A 21109-nucleotide genomic window follows, 5' to 3' on the forward strand; every position below is an offset into this window, starting at 1 on the left:
TTTATATAAAACTTTTTTAAGGCACAATTATTCTGGGAAATCCCAGACAATTCCTAGAACTTGCCACCTCCTACCCCCTGTCCCAATTTACGTGGAATTCTCCCTCCTTTAAAGTTTATCCATACAGCAAGTTATCCAAAATCCCAGTAACATGTCTCTCTCTTAATAAACATCAACTTTGATTCACTAAAAAAGAATGTACACAAATCTTTGCTCAAGTCACCTTTCAGCACCATCTAAATGAAAATAAAAACAGTGCTATACCTATATATACCTATGCTGGACACATGCACATGTGTTCACGTAATTAGGGACGAAATTGAGGTCGAAACAGTTGTACCAATTTCATTAGCAATATATATCAAAATGAAAGATGCAAAAACAAATCTAGCATAGTTTGGATTTATGACAACTATAAAGTCTTTACAATTGCCTGCTTGCACTCCCTTGCAGGCTTTCTCTTTATGGAAATAGAAGTTCAGCAGAGAGAAATTGTTACAATAAGTAAAGAGAGCACTTCCTCTCCACGGACTCTATTCATTCTGCAGAATTTAACTAGGATTTAAATTTAAATTTCTGCAGAAAAACTTTAACTAGGATCTGAGAGTTGGTAGCTTCATTGGTTAGTAAATCATATGTGAACACTATATATCTAAAGGAGTAAAAACTAACCATAGACTTTACAGAATGTATTCACAAGTCAGTGCTTTTTTTATTTAATAAACTGGTTTTCTTCACTCTCAAGGGCACATGAGAGTCAGAAAGAACTGTGACTGTCTCAATATTTTATACAAAATATATCCCAGCTTAGGAAGTAATATACAAGAAGAGGAGGTACAGCCAGTAAGTGCTTTGACCATCAATCACATGGAAATTTCAACCTTTGGCCACAACTTTGTATCAAGAGTCTATTTATTCTGACCTGATGGCAAGGGAGGGGAACAGAAAGCTGCTTTCTATTGACATGTGGAAAATTACAAAATAAATCCCAGTTGTATTTACCCAAAAACTTGGTCACAAATAAGTCAGACATGCCAGCTACAGTATATGAATTGTAATTTATATTCCAAGGGATGGAGGTAAAGTAATGTTTTTATTTTTTTTTAAAGAAAAACAGTTCTAAGCCAATTACTTATATGCCCCAAGTAGTACAGCTATAACATTCAACAGACATTACGCTAAAGATGCAAGATGTGTGGGCCCCGAGTTACTTTTTAAGTCATCATGGACTCTAAAATAGAATCCTTATCTTGAAATTCATAAATGTCTGTTATATCATTAGGTTACTAGTCTCCAAAGTAGCAATGCATCTATAAGTATAGCAATAATATTAAACAGAATCCTGCCTAATACTGTAAATATTTCATTTAGTTCTATAGCATTATGATAGTTGTGATTATCTACATCATGCTTATATACATGATTATGTTTATATAAGCTAATGCTGAATCTTTTGGTAGGTTATATAAATCTATCTGACTGCAAACTGAAATTCTTACACATGGTATCAACAAACTATTTCTACCTAATAAATAAGTACAAAGTATCATTGATAAATAATCCTTAACCTATATTCCTCACATCTATCCAAAGCTGAAGAGGCTCAGCTGATCACACGTTACCTCAGTGTGTTAACACCAGCTTTTAGGTGAAATCCAGTTCTGCCCCACATTTCACAATATCCTCAGATCAGTAGACTAGTTGTGCCATGGCAATTTTAGATTAAAGCCTGAAGTACACAGTATAAGTGTAACATCATAATTCTGAAGCTTACATCTAACATAGTTGCTGTAGTTTACATCCTGTGGACCAAAGCAAGCCAGGGCTTTAGTAAGTTTAACAGTAAGGAAACACACTCCTGTTTTAACTGGCAAAATAAAGGGAAACAATGACTCAAACTGCATAGCTTTTTTGTTAGTGGAGTACAATGGTGTTATAATTTGTTGTATATAATGTGAGATGTATGGTTTTGCACTGAAAAAATAATAATGTATCATTCTGATATATTCATGAATATGGCAAAAAATTAAAAATAAACAAAATCTAGGGACTAAAGAGATGACTCGGGAGTTAAAAGCACTGACTGCTCTTCCAATAGGTCCACACTCAATTTCTAACATCCTCATAGCAGCTAACAACTGTCTGTAATTCCAGTCCCTGGAGATCAGACAGCCTCTTTTGGCCTCGTTGGGTACTACATGCACAAAGAACAGACATTTAGGAAAACACTCATACATATAAAAGTAAATAAAATCTCAAAAAACATTTAAAAATCAAATCCAATCTATGAAATAAGACAAGTGAGACATTTCAGCCCACTCCCATAACTGTGCACTCAGGAAACCAAGGCAGGGAGATCTCCGGTTTGAGGCCAGCCTGGGTCATATACAAAGTTCCAGGGAAACCTGGACTATGAAACAAAATATTGTCTAAAAATAAATAAATAAATATGAATTCAGGGTAGACAGCAGGTCAGAGGATGCTCTGTAGCTCAAGTGTCTACAAAGGTGCAGAAACCTTTGGAGACTTGAAACTAGATATCGGCATGATGAGAAAGGCCTTCTTGAAACAACATTTGAACAGGGGTGGGTAGCATAACAATCAAAGCAGCCATGAGACTTTGTCAAACTATCAGTCACTAGCTACTAAGATAGGTCAAATAAAATGTGGGGTTTGAGGACAGAAGAACATTTTCTTTCTGATGACCTCAGAACCTCAGGAGAGAGATACAAATGAAAGGTTTTTACTCCTGAAACAAAGGGTAAAGAAAAAGAAAGAAAAGACAATCACTTGTTCACATACATTCCCTGGGCTACACTGCAGTCATTGAGATGCCAAGACCCATTGTTTCTAAATAAGAAAAAGAGCTGGAGTTGTGGCAGAGGGAGACTTCCATTCTCCACTGAAATGGAACTCGAGTTTATCCTTCATGGAAGTCCTTCTACATTAGCTGACTTCCTGAAATTAAATGAATTTTTTGCCCTTTCTTGTACCTTAATAGAGAAAGGGGACTTTAATGAATAAATAAAATATGGAATTATGTTCATACGTTTCAAATAAAATAATGGAGAAGGACTCTAGAAAACTATGATAAGCCATGAGTATGAACATTGGTATGCCTTCTGTTAATTCTGCTATATTCATAGATAAGTGTCTTGTCCAGTTGTCATCAGGAAGACTTCTTCTGGCAACAGATGGCAATGGGAACAGAGACTCATAGCTAGACGTTATGCAGAGAGAGAGAGTCTAAATTGGAGATATCCATTGGGTCCTTCCTCTTGGAGACCAGGAAACCCTGTGGAAGAAGTGGAGGAAAGATTTTAGGAGTCAGAGGGGATGAAGGACATCAGAAGAACAGGGCCCACTGAATCAACTAAGCAAGGCTCATATGAGCTCACAGAGACTGATGTGGCAATCACGGGATCTGCATCAGGTCCTCTGCATATATGTTATGGCTATTAGCTTTGTGTTTTGTGGAACTCCTAACAATTTGGAGCAGGTGTATCTCTGATTCTTTTGTCTACTCTTGCGACTCTTTTCCTCCTATTAGGTTGACTTGTCCAGGCTCGATATGAGGGGATTTTGCTTTGCCTTATTGTATCTTATTTTGTCTTATTTGCTGTTCTCTTGGAGGCCTGCTGTTTTCTGAAGAGAAAACAGAGTGGGAATGGATCTTGGGGAGAGAGGAAAGTGGAGCTAGGGAGAGTTGGGGGAGGGGAAACTGTGGTCAGTACATATTGTGTAAGATAAGACTATTTTCAATTAAAAAAATCAGTGTATACATATATGTGTATGTATATATATATTGTTTTAAGTAACAGTACACATTTTTATCTACAGAAAGAGAGCTGATTCCAAAAACTCTCCAAAACTGAAATAAAAATGTGAGCCAATATGTCAAAACTTAGTGAACAGTTTTATGACCCATCAATTGTATCATTGCAAGTCAATGGAGAGGAGATTTTGATGAACATCAATTTAAAACATCAAGAAAAATAAATGATCCTTCATTTCTTTCGTTCTCTTTGTTCTCACCTTCAAGTTGTTAAGGTCTTTGGAAAGAATAAAAGATGACAGTTCAGTAGCTCACAAATCAGATTTAACTGTTCCCATGTCAGTTTGAGTTTAGAAAAGATTACTTTTATGTAACAGCCCTCTCAGATATAGTAGTGCAGTTGGGTACTATGTCACTTCCAGAAATGATTTATACTGCATCCATCTAAAATTTAAAATACTAGAGAACTGTGCTTTTTATCTGTCTCCATACTTTAAAACAAGAAGTCCCTAACTGTGTTTTAATATCAAAAAGAAAGAAAGGGGGTTATTTCCCTATTAGTGAACTATCTACTATTTTAAAGCAAATTCATGTTTATATTGAGGTTTAAAAGAAAGGTCAATATAATGATTGAATAAAGGTCACACAAATAACAATTCTCCATGTTTCTGGTCAAGTCAAGCCTAAACTTTGATCAGTTTTTATTTCATAAAAAGTCTAAATTGCATGTAAGTTCCCTGTGAGAAAGACAAGTCTGGATAATCATTTTTCCCAATAAACTCCCAATCTGTCGGGCATGCTAAGAGATCGCACATATTTACAATTTGCAGAATAAGATGATGATTGTCATATAAAGGTGTCACTGGTGTACTCAGAGAAAGAATATAACTTCAGAACTAATCAAATCTAAGAATATAATGATGTTCTAATTTGGATAAATCTGCCAGCAGTGATTATCAAGGAAACATAAACAGTTTTATATGTAAGAGACAAGAACAGAGTAGTAAACTTTTAGACAAACCAAGTGAGAAAATATGACAGTAACTCTTAGTGCCTGGAAAAGGAGTACAGATTTTGTAAGATAATTGGTGCAAACACAAACTGTAATATGATATCACATATCTTTAGAAGTGATGTGAATCAGGGATAACTTTAGAGAGGTCTCTTTCAGGTGAACACTAACAAAATGTCTGTTACAATAAACGGCTCTGTAATGAGATCTCAAGCCAAGGCGCGACAGTGCGAATGGCAAAAAGTGTCCAAAGTGAAAATATACAAAGAAGCGTTATCACACCAGCAAAAGTGTTGTGGAGAGAGAAATGTAGAGAGAGAAACAGGAATTATTTGGGAATCTTGTATGACTAGAAAAAAAAAACTGTGCTGCGGCATTAAAACATCATGGAAGCCAAAAAGAAGCATATGTGGGAGAGTGAGAGATGATCAGTCCAGATGGAAAATATGTTGAGGTTGAGACCGCTGCAGATCAGCTAAGAAGTTCTAGTTTGTTTAAGCTCCATGTTCCCTTTCAGTTTTGCGTTTCATATTATGTGTGATCAGAAAATATAGAGAGCAAAGCTTATTACAAGCTAGGTACCGTCAGGAAGTGAAAGAGGTTGAATATCTTATATTATTAGTAACTGTGGCCTTGAAAGGACAGTTCCTGGAGCAGATGTTTGATAAGATCATTTATTACCATACATCAAAGTCCTTGTTTCTCCCCTGCCCCCATCACATCTTTTTTCCTTGCCTGTTATGTAAAAATCACTCAGTTTTATTTGTTTCATTTGGCTTCTTGAGATGGGATCTCACTGTGCAGCCCAAGCCTCTTCTTCACAGATGCTGGGATTACAGACGTGTGCTGCTAAGCCCAGCTACACTTTTCATATGACACATTTTATCGTATACATTTAAAGTATAAGATATAATTTTCTAAGATTTATATAAAGAAAAAAAGTTACTCTAGTGAAACAAATTAATACCTATCACCTCTTGTAAGTACTCTTTTTCCCTCCTTATACAAGGGGAAGTATAACTAACTCATTTAGCAAAAATCTTGAATAAACCATTGCTACTAGTAGATATAGTCCTCATGATATATGCTAGATCTTACATACTTATTATTACATATATTTTGGTTCTTGTACTTCAAGATTATCAATTCTATTCTACTCTTCAACTTGACCATTAGCCATTGTAGATCAAACATACTCACAGAGTGGTATAACTGAATCAGTATTTTCCAATATACTTAAGTGAGCTTTAGAAAAGTTTATTTTAGCTGTAATTTTGAAAAAAAATGGTATAATCTTTTACCCAATTAGGCAAATCAAAATTTTCCTTTCATTAAATCTCTACAACAGAAAAAAAAAAAAAAAAATAAGGTTTTGGGAAGAAAAGAGGGACTGGCAAAGAAAGAAATAGGAAGAGCAGGAAGACTGGGGATAAGGAAAAGAAAATTAATGCATTGCAATGCAGTAGAATCACATAAACATGGTTTTATAAAATAATTCAAGTCAATACAAAGACTAAATAAAAATGCATCCCTCCTCAATATCCATTAATGTAACAAAGGAAACCACTCATTAATTCAGCATCACATACTTAGACCCTACTTAAATCAGACGTTTTAAAATGTAGAAATGAAAGGATAATGAATCCAAGATTTCCATATTGAGACCAGCTTGTATCAGATATTTGAACTCATCCAATGTACTTACATTTTAGCCTTAATTTTCTCAGGTATAAAGTACTTACAATAGGGCTGGAGAGATGACTCAGAGGTTAAGAGCACTGGCTGCTCTTCCAGAGGTCCTGAGTTCAATTCCCAGTAACCACATAGTGGCTCAAAACCATCTATAATGAGATCTGGTGCCCTCTTCTGGCCTGCAGGTGTACATGCAGATAGAACATTACATACTTAATAAATAAAATATTTTTAAAAATACTTACAATAACACTGTCTTATAATGTTATGCTGAATTAAAATAAAAGATTGCATGAATGTGGGGGTGAATGGGGGTGTTTGTTGCACTCACCATCCACTTTCACATAGTCCCACTAACTTCTAATTCACTTCTTTATAGAATTTCTGTTTGTTGGAATGAAATGAAATATTTGTTGGCACCTGGAAAACAATGGACTAACACTCAACAAACTTACAAAATAATAACAGGGTGTTTGAAAAAAAGTAGCTTTAGCTATGTACACAGCTACATCCTCACATTACTTTTAAGTAAGAATGAACTTATTTCAATGCTTTGTGGTCTTATTGAATTCTGTATATTCTACATGCTAAAATAAAACTTTACTGCATTCCCTGGAGTATTTTCAATCACTATAAAACAACATCTTATGGCTGCTTTTCTTTTTTTTTTTTTTTTTTTGACTGAAGCCATTTTTGACTTTGAGAGTCAGCTAAGAGAGAAATGCAGTGCTGATTAGCTTTCAGATCTCCACTAAGTTTTCAAGATAACTGAAGCCAACTTCACATCTTAGTTGCACAAACTCAGCCCTAATTTTAGTGTACCTGACCTTTAAATTTAGGTTAAAGTGGTACAAAACCTATGGATATCTGACATTTTGTAGTAATTAATTGCATAAAGCCTGGGTATTTATATATACAGAGAACATTAATTTCACAAGAACTGATATGGCTCACAAATATGTGTGCTAGTGTTTTAAATACTATTTTTAATACTAATAAATAAAGTGCATTAACATTGTAGTTTGTGTAGGCTTTATTTTCTGGTGGTGCTAAGGATCTAACCCAGAGCCATGAGTCTGCTGGCCTGGAATTCATAATTACACTCTGAAGTAGGTAATATGAATGCCTCAGATGATTAAGAAATAAGCTAAAGTGAAAAAAATGCTGAAAAATGCACTTGCTTTGTGTTTTCTTTTCATAGAGTTTCTCTTCCTTAGAGATAGCAAGGCTTTGTGAAGTTAATGGGCCAGGAAACTCACTGAGCTAGTGACATACAGGCAGATGAATTTCTAAAATAGGTATCCGGCCCAGGGGATCTCAACCTCTTGGTCATAACCCTTTGGGGGTTGCATATTAGATATCTTGCATATTGTATACTTACATTACAACTAATAATAGAAGCAAAATTACAGTCATGAAGTAGTTACTAAATAATTTTAGTTGGGGGTCACCATAACATGAAGAATGGTATTAAAGGGTCACAGTATTAGGAAGTTTGAGAACTACTGCTACTAGGCAATTGCTCTACTACTGAGCTAGACCTCCAGTACCAGTATAGAAAGTATTTGTGTTATAAACAACTAACAACCAACAAAAACACAGTGCAAGTAAAAACAAAAAGTATGTAGTGATGTACTTAAAAGGAATATGGATCAATCCAGGAATGTATAAATCTGGTAACTCAAACTATAAAAATGGGATTCATCTTTTTAAAAATCTCAGCTTCCTACCTTTGAGCCTTATTCTCAAGAATGAAGATATTTTCCAGTAGCTAAAGATATACACAGGCCCCGCTAGTCCAGAACAAAAGCTACCAATTTTCAACAATTACAGTAAAGATTTTAAGGCTGTCTCAAATTGGGTATTGGGTGTGCAGTATGGAATATTTTTGATAAGTCAGGGCATCTATAGTGATAGCACCCTGAACATGCCTGACTTTATTTGACAAGCCAGGCCTGAGATATGTGTATTGTACCAATGTGTGAAAATCGTGCAATATACATGGACTGGGAGTATAAAGGAAGGAATGGCTCACCTTAGAAAAATTAAAGTGATGGCACTTCATTAAAGGGAATGGGAATCAAGCAGAAAAAAATATGGTACCCATAAGAACATTGTGGAATATATACTGATCATATGCTATAGTGCATTTTCTTAACATGTGTGGCTCTTCAAATGATCTGTTTAACAAAGGTTCCCAAATTGGAAAATAATAATAATCACTGACCAATTCTGTTTTTCAAGTGCATTTAGTCCATCCTGTGGGTGTACCTCACTGGATAGAGAGCCTAATTAGGATACCAGAGGCTCTGGATTTGATCCCCAGCACTTCCAAAACTAGGATGGTAGCTCATAGACCTGTAATACAGTTCCAAACTCTTCAGAGGTGGAATAAAAAATATCAAGAGTTCAAGGTCATCCCCATACTTAACAAAATCCTGGCCTACATGAACTACAGTATGAAACCCTGTGTTCCAAACAGCAAAGTAAAATCTTTAAGACCTGGGATGTAGTTCAGTGTTAGTGTACTTGCTTCACATGCTTGCATCCCAAGTTTCAATTCCCACTACTCCCTCCTCCTCTCCAAAATTCAGAGTGGACTGATTTAGATCAAGTACCTGAACAAAGGCCTGAAGTTTCTGCCTTTCATTTAGTAGCTGTAGAGAACATTATGCAAGAGATAACTATTTTGGAAATTCATCTGCCTATGTGTCACTAGCTCAGTGAGTTTTCTGGCCCATTAAATAACTTCAAAAAGCTTTGCTATCTCTAGGGAAGAGAAAACTCTATGAAAAGAAAATGAAAAGCAAGTACATTTTTCAGCAAAAAAATTCCTTCAGTTAACTCATTTCTAAATCATCTGAGCTATCTATATTATACTTGAGAATGTGATTATGAATGACTCTTGTGCTATTTTTAAATTAGTTATTTATTCTACATATGAATGTCTTTTCTCTTAACATTTTCTTCCATCAAATACCTTAATATAAAGTAATATTATAAGGATGATTATTATAGTGCACTCTAATGAGCACAATTGTTGAAATATAAATATAAATTATGTACTCATGACTAGCAACAACCTCACCCTTTCCACTCCTATGCCCATTCTAGCTACCTGAATGCTCATCATTCTCTGGAAAAAAAAAAAAAGTCAACGGTGACATTAAAGACCACTTCCCAATGAAATGACAGGAGATCCAACCCTGTTTTTGCCTTCACAGACCACCCAAACACAGGTGCCACCTTATTCGCTATAGCCAGGAAATGGAAACACCTGACAAGTTTCTAGTACCTGGCATGATTTAATTATTGTTACCGCTCAACAGGAGTGAGTTAGGTCTTAAGTCTTAAGTCTTAAGTCTATTAGAGACAGCTGTTGGTTGCCACTTACATATGAATGGCACTTATTTCACCTTTATGCATATTTTTTGCTTTGCTGGTCAGTGTCGTGGTTCATAGATGTTGCAGCTGGGCAGAACTGTTTATTTGCTTGCATTATTTTCTGGAACCATGGAAGCTTGATCACAGAAAAAGGTTTTAAAGGCCAGATCTAGCTCAAATAGTCTGAGTTCTACACGTGTGATATCTTCAAGAATAAGATCCCACACTCAACATCTGAGTAGCAACCAAAGGCTACATGAATAGTTTATATTGATTTGGGAGTTACTTGGAATATTCTCATCAACCATTCACTCTCATCCTCAGTACTGTGAATCTACAGTGAGTTATAGGGAGCATTATCAGCCCAAGTGTTTTAATCTCCTTCTCTCTCTGTCTGTCTGTCTCTCTTTCTATATGTGTGTGTGCATGTGTACACTCACAAGCATGTGTCTCTAATTTTAGATATATATAAATAATATGAGCTCTCAAGACTTTATAAGACAATTTTGGTGGTCTCTGTCCTTCATCCCGCCTTCTTCCATATCAACCTCCTTCCATCCACTCAACTGGATCTCCCTCTCCATTATTCCATTTTCTGCTTCATATTCTGATAGTCCCCTCCTAAATCCTCCCACAGGGTCCCTTTATATTTGTGAGCTGATGTGTACTCACATGTGAGGACTTGGAGTTAGGGATCACAGATGAGAAAGAACAGCAGTATTTGTGTTGCTGAATCTGGGTTACCTCTTTTATAGGACCATCTACTCACCTTCAAATGTCATTTCACTTTCCCTTACAGCTAAATAGTATTCTATTGATCTATTGAACCCAATTCCAAAATCTATGAACCACTATTGTGGTCAGCATGACAAGATATGGATAAAGGTTCAACAAGTGGCACTCACATGTGAGTGGCAACTAACAACTGTCTAATGGATTTAAAGCCTATTCAACAGGAGAAAAAAATCATGCCTGGTATTGGAAATCAGCTTTCTATAGTTAATAACCTTAGAAAATAATCTACTACCATTACATTATCATTATCATTATTATTATATACTGTTATACATTATATGAGTGTTATATGAGTGTTTGGTCTCCAAGTATGTCTGTGAGCCACATGTGAACAGTGCTCAAAAAGGCTGAAAGAAGGTATTAGGTCCCTTGGAACTAGAACTACAAACTGTGTGAGCTCCCATGTGAGTGTTGATAATCAAATCATAGTCTTTTTTATTTACATATTTATTTATTTATTTATTTATTATTAATTACAGTTTATTCACTTTGTATCCCGCCATAAGCCCCTCTCTCCTCTCCTCCCTCTCCCACCCTCCTTTCCCCTTCTTCACACATGCCCCTCCCCAAGTCCACTGATAGGGGAGGGCATCCTCTCCTTCCTTCTGATCTTAGTCTATCAGATCACATCAGGAATGGCTGTATTGTCATCTTCTGTGGCCTGGTAAGGCTGCTCTCCCCTCAGGGGGAGGTGATCAAAGAACAGGCCAATCAGTTCATGTCAGAAGCAGTCCCTGTTCCCATTACTATGTGACCCACTTGGACAATAAACTGCCATGGGCTACATCTGTGCAGGGGTTCTAGGTTATCTCCATGAATGGTACTTGGTTGGAGTATGAGTCTCTGGGAAGACCCCTGTGTTCAAATTTTCTGGTTCTGTTGCTCTCCTTGTAGAGTTCCTGTCCTCTCCAGATCTTACTATTTCCCACTTCTTACATAAGATTCCCTGCACTTTGCCCAACAGTTGGCCATAAGTCTCAGTGTCTGCTTTGATAGTCTGCAGGGCAGAGCATTTCAGAGGCCCTCTGTGGCAGGATTCTAGGTTGTTTCCTGTTTTCTTCTTCTTCTGATGTCCATCCTCTTTTCCTTTCGGGATGGGGATTGAGCACTTTAGTCAGGGTCCTTTCTCTTGATTAGTTTCTTTAGTTGTACAGATTTTAGTAGGTTTATCTTGTTATATGTCTATATGAGTGAGTATATACTGTGTGTGTCTTTCGGGTTCTAGGACAGCTCACTCTGGATGAGCCTTTCCAGTTCCCACCATATACCTGCAAATTTCATGATTTCCTTATTTTTCATTGCAGAATAGTACTCCATTGTGTAGATGTACCACAATTTCTGCATCTATTCTTCAGTCGAGGGGCATCTGGGCTGTTTCCAGCTTCTGGCTATTACAAATAAAGCTGCTACAAACATGGTTGAGCAAATATCTTTATTGTGTACTTGATCCCCTTTTGGATATATGCGTAGGAGTGGTATAGCTGGATCTTGAGGAAGCGTTATTCCTAGTTGTCTGAGAAAGCACCAGATTGATTTCCAGAGTGGTTGTACAAGTTTACATTCCCACCAGCAGTGGAGGAGGGTTCCCCTTTCTCCACAACCTCTCCAGCATGTGTTGTCACTTGAGTTTTTCATCTTGGCCATTCTGATGGGTGTAAGGTGAAATCTCAGGGTCGTTTTGATTCGCATTTCCCTAATAGCTAATGATGTTGAGCATTTCGTTAAGTGTTTCTCTGCCATTCGATATTCCTCTACAGAGAGTTCTCTGTTCTGGAGGAACAGCCAGTGTTCCTAACTGGATGTCTGCATGTAGAAAAATGCTAATAGATCTGTGCAGGTTTAAATTTTTTCCAGACATACTTTAGGATCCTTAAACACCTTTACCTCCCTTCCACCCCACCCCACCCCCAACCTTAGGTAGGAGATTAGTAGGGAAAAGGGCTGTAGACCTCTTTTATCTATTTCCTGCTGATTAGGGTTGATGGGCCTTAAAGGGGATTACCAAACTCAGTCATCAGGATACCAGCAGTCCAGTCCAAAAGCCAACACCAAGCACCAACACGAAGTCAGTGAAAGCATCAAGACTCAGTTGGACTGCCCCAAGAATTTCTCTGGAATGTTTCTCTCTGCAAAGACAAGTGTCAAAGCACAAAGATCAGCATAGCTATGTCAATCCAAAAAGCCATGTCTCACTGTGCATAGACCTCTGTAAATACCTCCTCTCCTCAGAGTCCAACCATAGATGTTCTCAGCTGGCCAAAGTCATGCCTCTCACATGAGAGAGCTTACAGCAAAACATCACATGCCCTCACACAAGCCAACCTCTAGTAAAACATCACATGCCCAGCTGGCAGCAAAACATCACATGACAAAACTGAGTCTTCAAGGAAACCAAAAACTTCCACTTCAGACCTGTATTTATCACCTTGCAATAAACTCAGGTCCAACTGGATCAAAGACCTAGACAAAATCATAGACTCTAAATCTATTAGATGACAAAGTGGAGAAAAGTCTGGAACTCATTGCCATAGGAGACAACTTCCTAAACAAACACCAACAGCACAAGCTCTGAGATCAATAATTAAAAACTGGGATTTCATGAAACTGAAAAGTTTCTGTAAGTCAAAAGTCATTGTCAAATTGTCACAGAACAAAATGGCAGCCTACAGATTGGGAAAAATCTTCACTGACAGAGGGCTAATTTTCAAAATGTACAAAGAACTTAAGAAATTAAACTTCAACAATTCAAACAATCCAATTAAAAAATAGGGTACAGAGCTAAGCTGAGAATTCACAACAGAGGAATCTCAGATGGCTGAGAAACACTTAAAGAAATGCTCAATGTCCTTAGTCAACAGGGAAATGCAATCAAAATGACCCTAAGATTCCATCTTACACCAGTCAGAATGGCTAAAATAAAAAAAAAAAAAAAAACTCAAGTGACAGCACATGCTGCAAAGGATGTGGAGAAAGGGGAACACCATTGCTGGTGGAAGTGCAAACTTGTACAACCTCTCTGGAAATTAATCTGGCACTTTCTCAGAAAATTAGAGCTATTTCTACCTCAAAACCCAGCTATTTCATTCTTGGCCATATACCCAAAAGATGCTTCACCATACGAAGAGGACATTTGCTGAACTATGTTCATAGCAGCTCTATTCGTAATAGCCAGAAACCAGAAACAATGTAGATGCTCTCCAACTGAAGAATGGATTTAAAAAAATTGTGGTACATTTACAGCTATCAAAAACAAGTAAATCATGAAATTTCCAAACAAATGGAATGAACTAGAAAATAACTTCCTGAGTGAAGTAGCCCAGACCCCAAAAAACACACGTGGTATGTACACACTAATAAGTGGATATACCTATAGTACAAGATAACCATACTACAGTCCACAGATCCAAAGAAGCTAAGTAACAAGAAGGGTGTAAGGGAGGGTGCTGGAATGTCACTCAGAAGGGGAAATAGAATAAATAGGACAAGCGGATGAAGAGAGGGAAATGGAGGGGAGTGGGGAAGGAGATGGAATGGAGAAGGAAACAAGGGTGGGGATCAGATGTGGGGAGAACAGGGGTGAAAGGTGAGAGGTCAGGGAATAAGAAGGAAAACTGAGGTGGAGGGGGTATCTCTTTATCAAGCTGGAGGTCTGCAACAGGGTAGGCTCCTGGGAGGATATGGGTGTGACTCTAGCTGAGACCCCTAACAGGGGGGATATATGACTGAAGTGACCACCTCCTAGCCAGGCAGAAATACTGGAGGGAGGGGAACAACAACCCACTCACAAAATTTTTGTGTTCCAAAAATTACCCTGCCTACAAGAAGTGCAGAGATAAACAGGGAGCAGAGATTGAGGGAAAGTCCAACCAATGATTGGCCCAACCTGAGACCCACCCCACGGTAGAGGGCCAGCCTCCGACACTATTAATGATGCTCTGCTATGCTTGCAAACAGAAGCCTAGCATGACTGTCTTCTGGGAGGTTCCAGCCAGCAGTGGATGAGACAGATGTTGGGACTTGCAGTCAAGCATGGAACAGAGCTCCTGGAGTCTTATGGAAGTGTTGCAGGAAGAGATGGAAGGATCTGGAGGGGACAGGAACTCCAGAAGAAGACCAACAGAGACAACTATCCCAGACCAATAGGGGCTTACAGAGACTGTGATATCAACTAAGGAGCATGAATGGTCTAGACCTAGGCCCAACTGTACATATGTGGCTGATGGGCAGCTTGGTCTTCATGTGAAGAGCCTGGTGAGTGGAGGGGAAAGGGGTACTGTTTCTATGGACTCTATTCCCTGCTTTTGCATCACTTCATCTTGGCAGTGCTGCCTTGCCCTGGCATCAGTGGACTAGGATAAGTTCAGTCCTAGTGTGACTTGATGTGCTGGGGAGGGCTGATACAGTGGGAAGGGGTTACCCTTTTCTGAGGGGAAAGAGAGAGAAAAAGGAGGGTGAGGGGAAGACTGGGAGGAAGGAGGGGCAACATTGGGATGTAAAGTAAATAAACTTAATTTTTTTTAAAGTTACAAAAAATAAAAAATAAGTGCTGAAGTCAGCCAGCAAAGTCAAACAGTACCTGAGAAGGAAGTGAGGATTAAGAAAAAAGACAGAGAAAAGAGATAGATTTGGGAGGGCGGTCAGTGAATACTACAGCCCTGATTTTATTTTTCTGAGTCTCTTTATACACTACTCAGAGTATAAGAAATCAAGCCAAAAGTTATTCTCAAGACACAATGTTAACATAACACAGGAGATGCAATATTATCTTAAATACCCACCACCTCCCTACTCACTTCAAGGAACAGTCAACTTTTAGCCCTGAGGCTTTGATGCACTCTCTCCTACAGTCAGCAGACCTTGAATGGAAACTGTTAACTCTGAGGCTAGTTCTATCTCAAGACTCAGCTATAGCACTCTTGGGCATATACAGAAAAGATGCTCCACCATACAAGGACAGTTGCTCAACTATATCCATAGCAGCTTTATTCATAATAGCCAGAATCTGGAAACAACCTAGATGTCTCACAACTGAAGAATGGATAAAGAAAGTGTGGTACATTTACACAGTGGAATACTAATCAACTATTAAAAAAGAGGAAACCAGGAAATTTGCAGGCAAATGGGATGGAATTAGAAAAGATCATTCTGAGTGAAGTAATCCAGAACTAGAAAGACATACATGCTATATACTTACTTATAAGCAAATATTACCTATATAATACAGGATAACCATGCTAAAATCCACAGACCTAAAGAAGCTAAATAACGAAGAGGACCCTGAGGAAGATGCTTAATTCTCATTCAAAAGAGAAACAGGGTAGACACCAGAAGCGGTTGCAGAGAGGACATATAAGTGACATGTTTTTCTTCACTATAATACTACAGTAAAAATTAAATTTATTCCAACATGATAAACTCAATTGTCTTAATTTAAATAATAATCTGAATTTTACTGGAATAAGCTTTTATTTTGGTTTATCATGCATTTATGACACTTGGGAAAGAAGAAGGTTCATATTTGTTGATGGTCCCATCTCTAGTTACTCCATTGGCATCTGCTGCTAAAGAGTACTGGGAACCAAGCACAGTTTTTCTGCAAGAAAAGCAAGTGCATTTAACTGCTGGGCCATCTCTCCAGCCCACAATTTCCAGTTTTATGCCATACTGGAGATCAATTCAAACCTTTGTATATGCTAGATAAGCACTCTACCAGCTGAACCACATCCAGAGCCCTATTCCCGTGGAATCTTGATGTGTGTCCACTGATGTTTTTTTAGCTACATAATAACACCATCCTAGAATATCTAATGCTTTGAAAGGATCTAGTTCATTATGCTGCTGGACAAAGTTCCTTGTTCAAGTCAAACTCAAAAAAGTTGCAGCTTAGTTTGTTCATTTGTTTATTGTCATTTGGCCAGTAAACTGAGGAGTCACTAGCCTCAGCATTTATAAGTCTTAGGGATGACAGCAAGAAGGAGAATTACTAGCCCATGGAAACCTTGCTGTCTGGTTGGATGGCTGGAATTATCCTTGCAGAGAAAGCTGAGTTTCAAAAATATTTTCATGCCATTGTTTAGATTGTGTTAGCTGGCTAAAACAACATGCAATTGGCTGAAGAGTGTTCCGTCAAAGAACATAGAGGAAAAAATATTGTGTGGCCATTTTCATAGTCTACAATGGGCTATGATTACCACTCAGTTACAGAACCTTAGCCATTAAAACTGCTATCTTCCAATACCCAGTTTGGTTTTAGGCAGCGAGTAGGGCTTATATTACAAAAGCAATGATAGCTTTGAAATACTGCCTCCAGAACTACTTGACTTACTAGAAAATGTACTCTGCCAGTTTTATTTTCAAAATCTCTTGGAGATATGAATTCTTAGATACAGAAAACAGGATCCACTGAATAATTTAAGCACAAAATATGCATTAACATATCAGATATATGATTTTAAAGTAGAGGTAGTCATTTTGTGGTTAAAAGGTTAATCAATGGGTGTCTTTCTGCTTCTGGGATAGCTCACTCAGGATGATCCTTTCAAGGTCCCACCATTTACCTGCAAATTTCATGATTTCCTTGTTTTTATTGCTGAGTAATACTCCATTGTGTAGATGTACCACAATTTCTGTATTCATTCCTCAGTTGACGGGCATCTGGGTTGTTTCCAGCTTCTGGGTATTACAAATAAAGCTGCTACAAACATGGTTGAGCAGATGCCCATATTGTGTAATTGGGCCTCTTTTGGATATATGTCTAGGAGTGGTGGTATAGCTGGATCTTGAGAAAACGTTATTCCTAGTTGTCTGAGAAAGCACCAGATTGATTTCCAGAGTGGTTGTACAAATTTACATTCCCACCAGCAGTGGAGGAGGGTTCCCCTTTCTCCACAACCTCTCCAGCATGTGTTGTCACTTGAGTTTTTCATCTTGGCCATTCTGATGGGTGTAAGGTGAAATCTCAGGGTCGTTTTGATTTGCATTTCCCTAATAGCTAATGACGTTGAGCATTTCGTTAAGTGTTTCTCTGCCATTTGATATTCTTGTATTGCAAATAATTCTCTGTTTAGCTCTGTAGCATGGTATATCCTCACTCATATAGGCATATATGATAAACCTACTAAAATCTGTACACCTAAGGAAACTAATCAAGAGGGAGGACTCTTGCTAAAATGCTCAATCCCTATCCAGAAAGGCAAAGAGCATGGACATCAGGAGAAGGAGAAAACAGAGAACAAATCAGGAGCCTGCCACAGAGGGCCTCTGAAAGGCTCTGCCCTGCAGACTATCAAAGCAGATGCTGAGACTTATAGCCAAACCTTGGGCAGAGTTCAGGGAATCTTATGAAAGAAGTGGGAAATAGTAGGATCTGGAGAGGACAGGAATTCCACAAGGAGAGCAACAGAACCCAAAAATCTGAGCACAGGGGTCTTTCCTGAGAATCATACTCCAACCAAGGACTATGCATGGATTTAACCTAGGACCCCTGCACAGGTGTAGCCCATGGCAGTTCAGTCTCCTAGTGGGTTCCACAGTAATGGGAACAGGGACTGTCTCTGACATGAACTGATTGGCCTGCTCATTAATCACCTCCCCCTGAGGGGGGAGCAACATTACCAGGCCACAGTAGAAGACAATGCAGTCACTCCTGATGAGACCTAAGTGACTAGGATCAGAAGGAAGGAAAAGAAGACCTCCTCTATCAGTGGACTTGGGGAGGGGCATGCATGCAGAGGGTGGAGGAAGGGAGGGATTGGGACGGGAGGAGGGAGGGAACCACGGGGGGGATACAAAGTGAATAAAGTGTAATTAATAAAGAATTTTTAAAAAGTTTAATCAAAAGAGATGAGAGGGTGGAAATGAGGTAACTAAACTGTTGATGTATGAAAAAGATTCATGGAAATCCCCTACTTCTTGCTAAATAAAAGATTTGTTGCTGGGCAGTTGTGGTTCATGCCTTTAATCCCAGCACTTAGGAGACAGAGACTGGTGAATCTCTTTGAGTTTGAGGCCAGCCTGGCATACAGCTTGAGTTCCAAGACAGCCAAAACTACAGAGAGAAACCATTCTTCACCCCCTCCCCAAAAAAACTTTCTTTTTTAGGAGTTTGAATGGAGGTACCTTGAATGGGTGAATAATTCTGTCACAAATTGCATAAGATTATTAACCAAAAACTTAACTGCTAGATATGGAATCTCTTCAAATGAATTATTGGTCAGGAAGGTCCAACTGGAGCCTTCAAACAACATGGGATTTTGCTCTTGGTTGTTTTTCCATAACCAGATGGTAAGACTCTATTCTTAAAGACACCATATGCTTTTGTTGGAGCACATGAAAACATTAATCTGAAGATGAGTAAGAAACTTCTTTCCTTTTGGCTAGCTTTCATAGTGCCTGAAGGTTTTATGTGGTCCTCATGGATAGAAAAGACAACAGCAGTAATCACCCAGTGCTACAATGTGCTTGATAAAATGCCTGCAAGCTGAACACTAGTGTTAAGAAATGACATCAGGTATAGAATTCTGAAAGCAGAGCAACGTAGATGAGTAGTTTTTACATTTTCAACTTACATTTTAGAGAAAAGTAAGCTAGAAGGTGTTTACAATGGGTGCAAAGTTACCTAATTTGCAGTACAGTTGACACCCCCTATCTGTGGCTTTACTTTTCATGGTCTCAGCTACCCACAGGCAACTGAAATCTGAAACTATCAAATGAAAATTCCATTCATAAGCAGTTCATAAACTTTAAGTGACTTTTTACTGTTATCATTGTTTTTTTATTATTCATTGTTGTTAATCTCTTATTATACCCCACTTATAAGTGGCTTATAGATGGATCAGTGGTAAGGATGACTGTTGCATAAGCTTAGCAACCTGGGTTCGAGCTCAAAACTCAGACACAGAAACTACAAAGCTGTCCTCTTATGGGGCTCTGCTGGATAAGGTTGAAGTCAGTCATCTCCGGATAGCCAATTTGTTTGTTTGCTCTTGGTTTACAATGATAGACTCCTTTTTCTAGGGTGGGGTTCTATCCCCCTTTATCTGGGTAATTCCAAATCTTGTAAGGAGGTCATGTAGCCCGCAGGATAGATTATAGGCCAGAACCTTCCCTGAAAAGAAAACTTTTCTAAGAATTCCTAGGAACTCCCCACCCTGCTAAGGATTTTAGTTCAGCAGTGATCTTCGGTTTTACTTTGAGATCCTCTACCCCCTTCACATAGGATAATTAAGGCCTGTATTTTCCTTCTTGTGATAGGATCATTAAGTATTCCTGACCCCCTGACCCTATTGAATCAAACATATTCACCCTCGAAATCCTTCCCTCTGCCTAGGGTTTATATTGCCATTGATTTCACAAGAATAGAGATGCTGCTTTTGAAGAGTTTACATTAGCCTGGGTATAGTTCGCCTGAGTAGAGCCACCTTGACTGGAAGCTGAATTCAGGTACCAGGAAATATCACAGAATGTGCACTTGGCAGAGAACAAAGTTAACTCTCCTAGCAACAGCCTCCAGGAAATATAACAGAATAAATGCTTAATAGAAAATAGAGACAAACTCCCTGGCAATAATCAATGGGAATCAGTTGAGAATCCGGTGGGAAAATTCTCCCCAATGTTTCAGATATGGTTTAGAAGAATAGCCATTGTGATTATATGCCTTAGCCATTGTGATTGTGTGCCTCAGAAAAGGTCACTCTGCCCTGCTAAACGCCAAGGCTTCTGCCCCCCTGCTTGCTGCCATGGAAACCCCTAGCTCACAGACTTGCTTTTTAAAAATCCTGCTCACTCAGAGCTCAGAGTCCCACTTCTCTACTGTTGCATCATTGAGACTTGGGTCCCAAGTTCGATCGCTCTTGTAATAAAGCTCTCTTGCAGTTGCATTGAGTCATCTCCTGGTGGTCTCTGAGGGTCCTGTGAAACTGGCATTAAACTTTCTCACTTCAACACTGTCTGAGATTCATCATTAACTTCTGCTGGGTCTCACTGGGCCTGCTGTCTGACTCATTGTGCCTGGGCCTGGCTGTAAGCCAACCAGGCATGAGCCTTGGCCCATACCACATCTGAGCTTCCATTGCCACTGGCCATCTCATGCTAAAAGAGCCAAACTGTCACACTCTGTGGAAAACCTTTTCCACACCCCAGCTTAGCACACTCAGGCCTCACCCTAAGTTGCTCTAGCTGCCCCTGAGAAAAATGAGATCCCGTTCTCTTTCCGGAAGCCAAGTGCCAGGACCCAACCAGAATCCAGGCCCTTACCAAATGGAAAACTACATCCTCTGAACTGCACATGCATATCATAGCACATGCTCTCAGATATACATGCTGTGCTTATGTATAATGACTGATAAAACTTAAAAATTAAACTTTGTCATGGATGTATAGGGGGGAAAGTAGCATAAATAAGACCCCAAATGGTCTGTTTTCATCCATTCACTAATAATCCTAGACTGTTC

At 38.6% G+C, this 21109-nt stretch overlaps 1 protein-coding gene across 1 annotated transcript in view; it reads right to left on the bottom strand.

Moving 5' to 3' along the window:
- Window positions 1-641: 641 nt before the first annotated feature.
- Tasl (TLR adaptor interacting with endolysosomal SLC15A4) overlaps window positions 642-21109 on the bottom strand; it is a 203450-nt gene continuing 182982 nt past the window's right edge. The window contains exons 3-4 of the transcript XR_009589120.1: window positions 6530-6658; window positions 642-3295 (exon numbers count right to left, since the gene is read on the bottom strand). The gene's annotated coding sequence lies outside the window, so the exon portion shown is untranslated. The remainder of the gene's footprint in view (window positions 3296-6529; window positions 6659-21109) is intronic.

Source organism: Meriones unguiculatus, assembly GCF_030254825.1.
Source record: "Meriones unguiculatus strain TT.TT164.6M chromosome X unlocalized genomic scaffold, Bangor_MerUng_6.1 ChrX_unordered_Scaffold_30, whole genome shotgun sequence".
NCBI lineage: Eukaryota > Metazoa > Chordata > Mammalia > Rodentia > Muridae > Meriones > Meriones unguiculatus.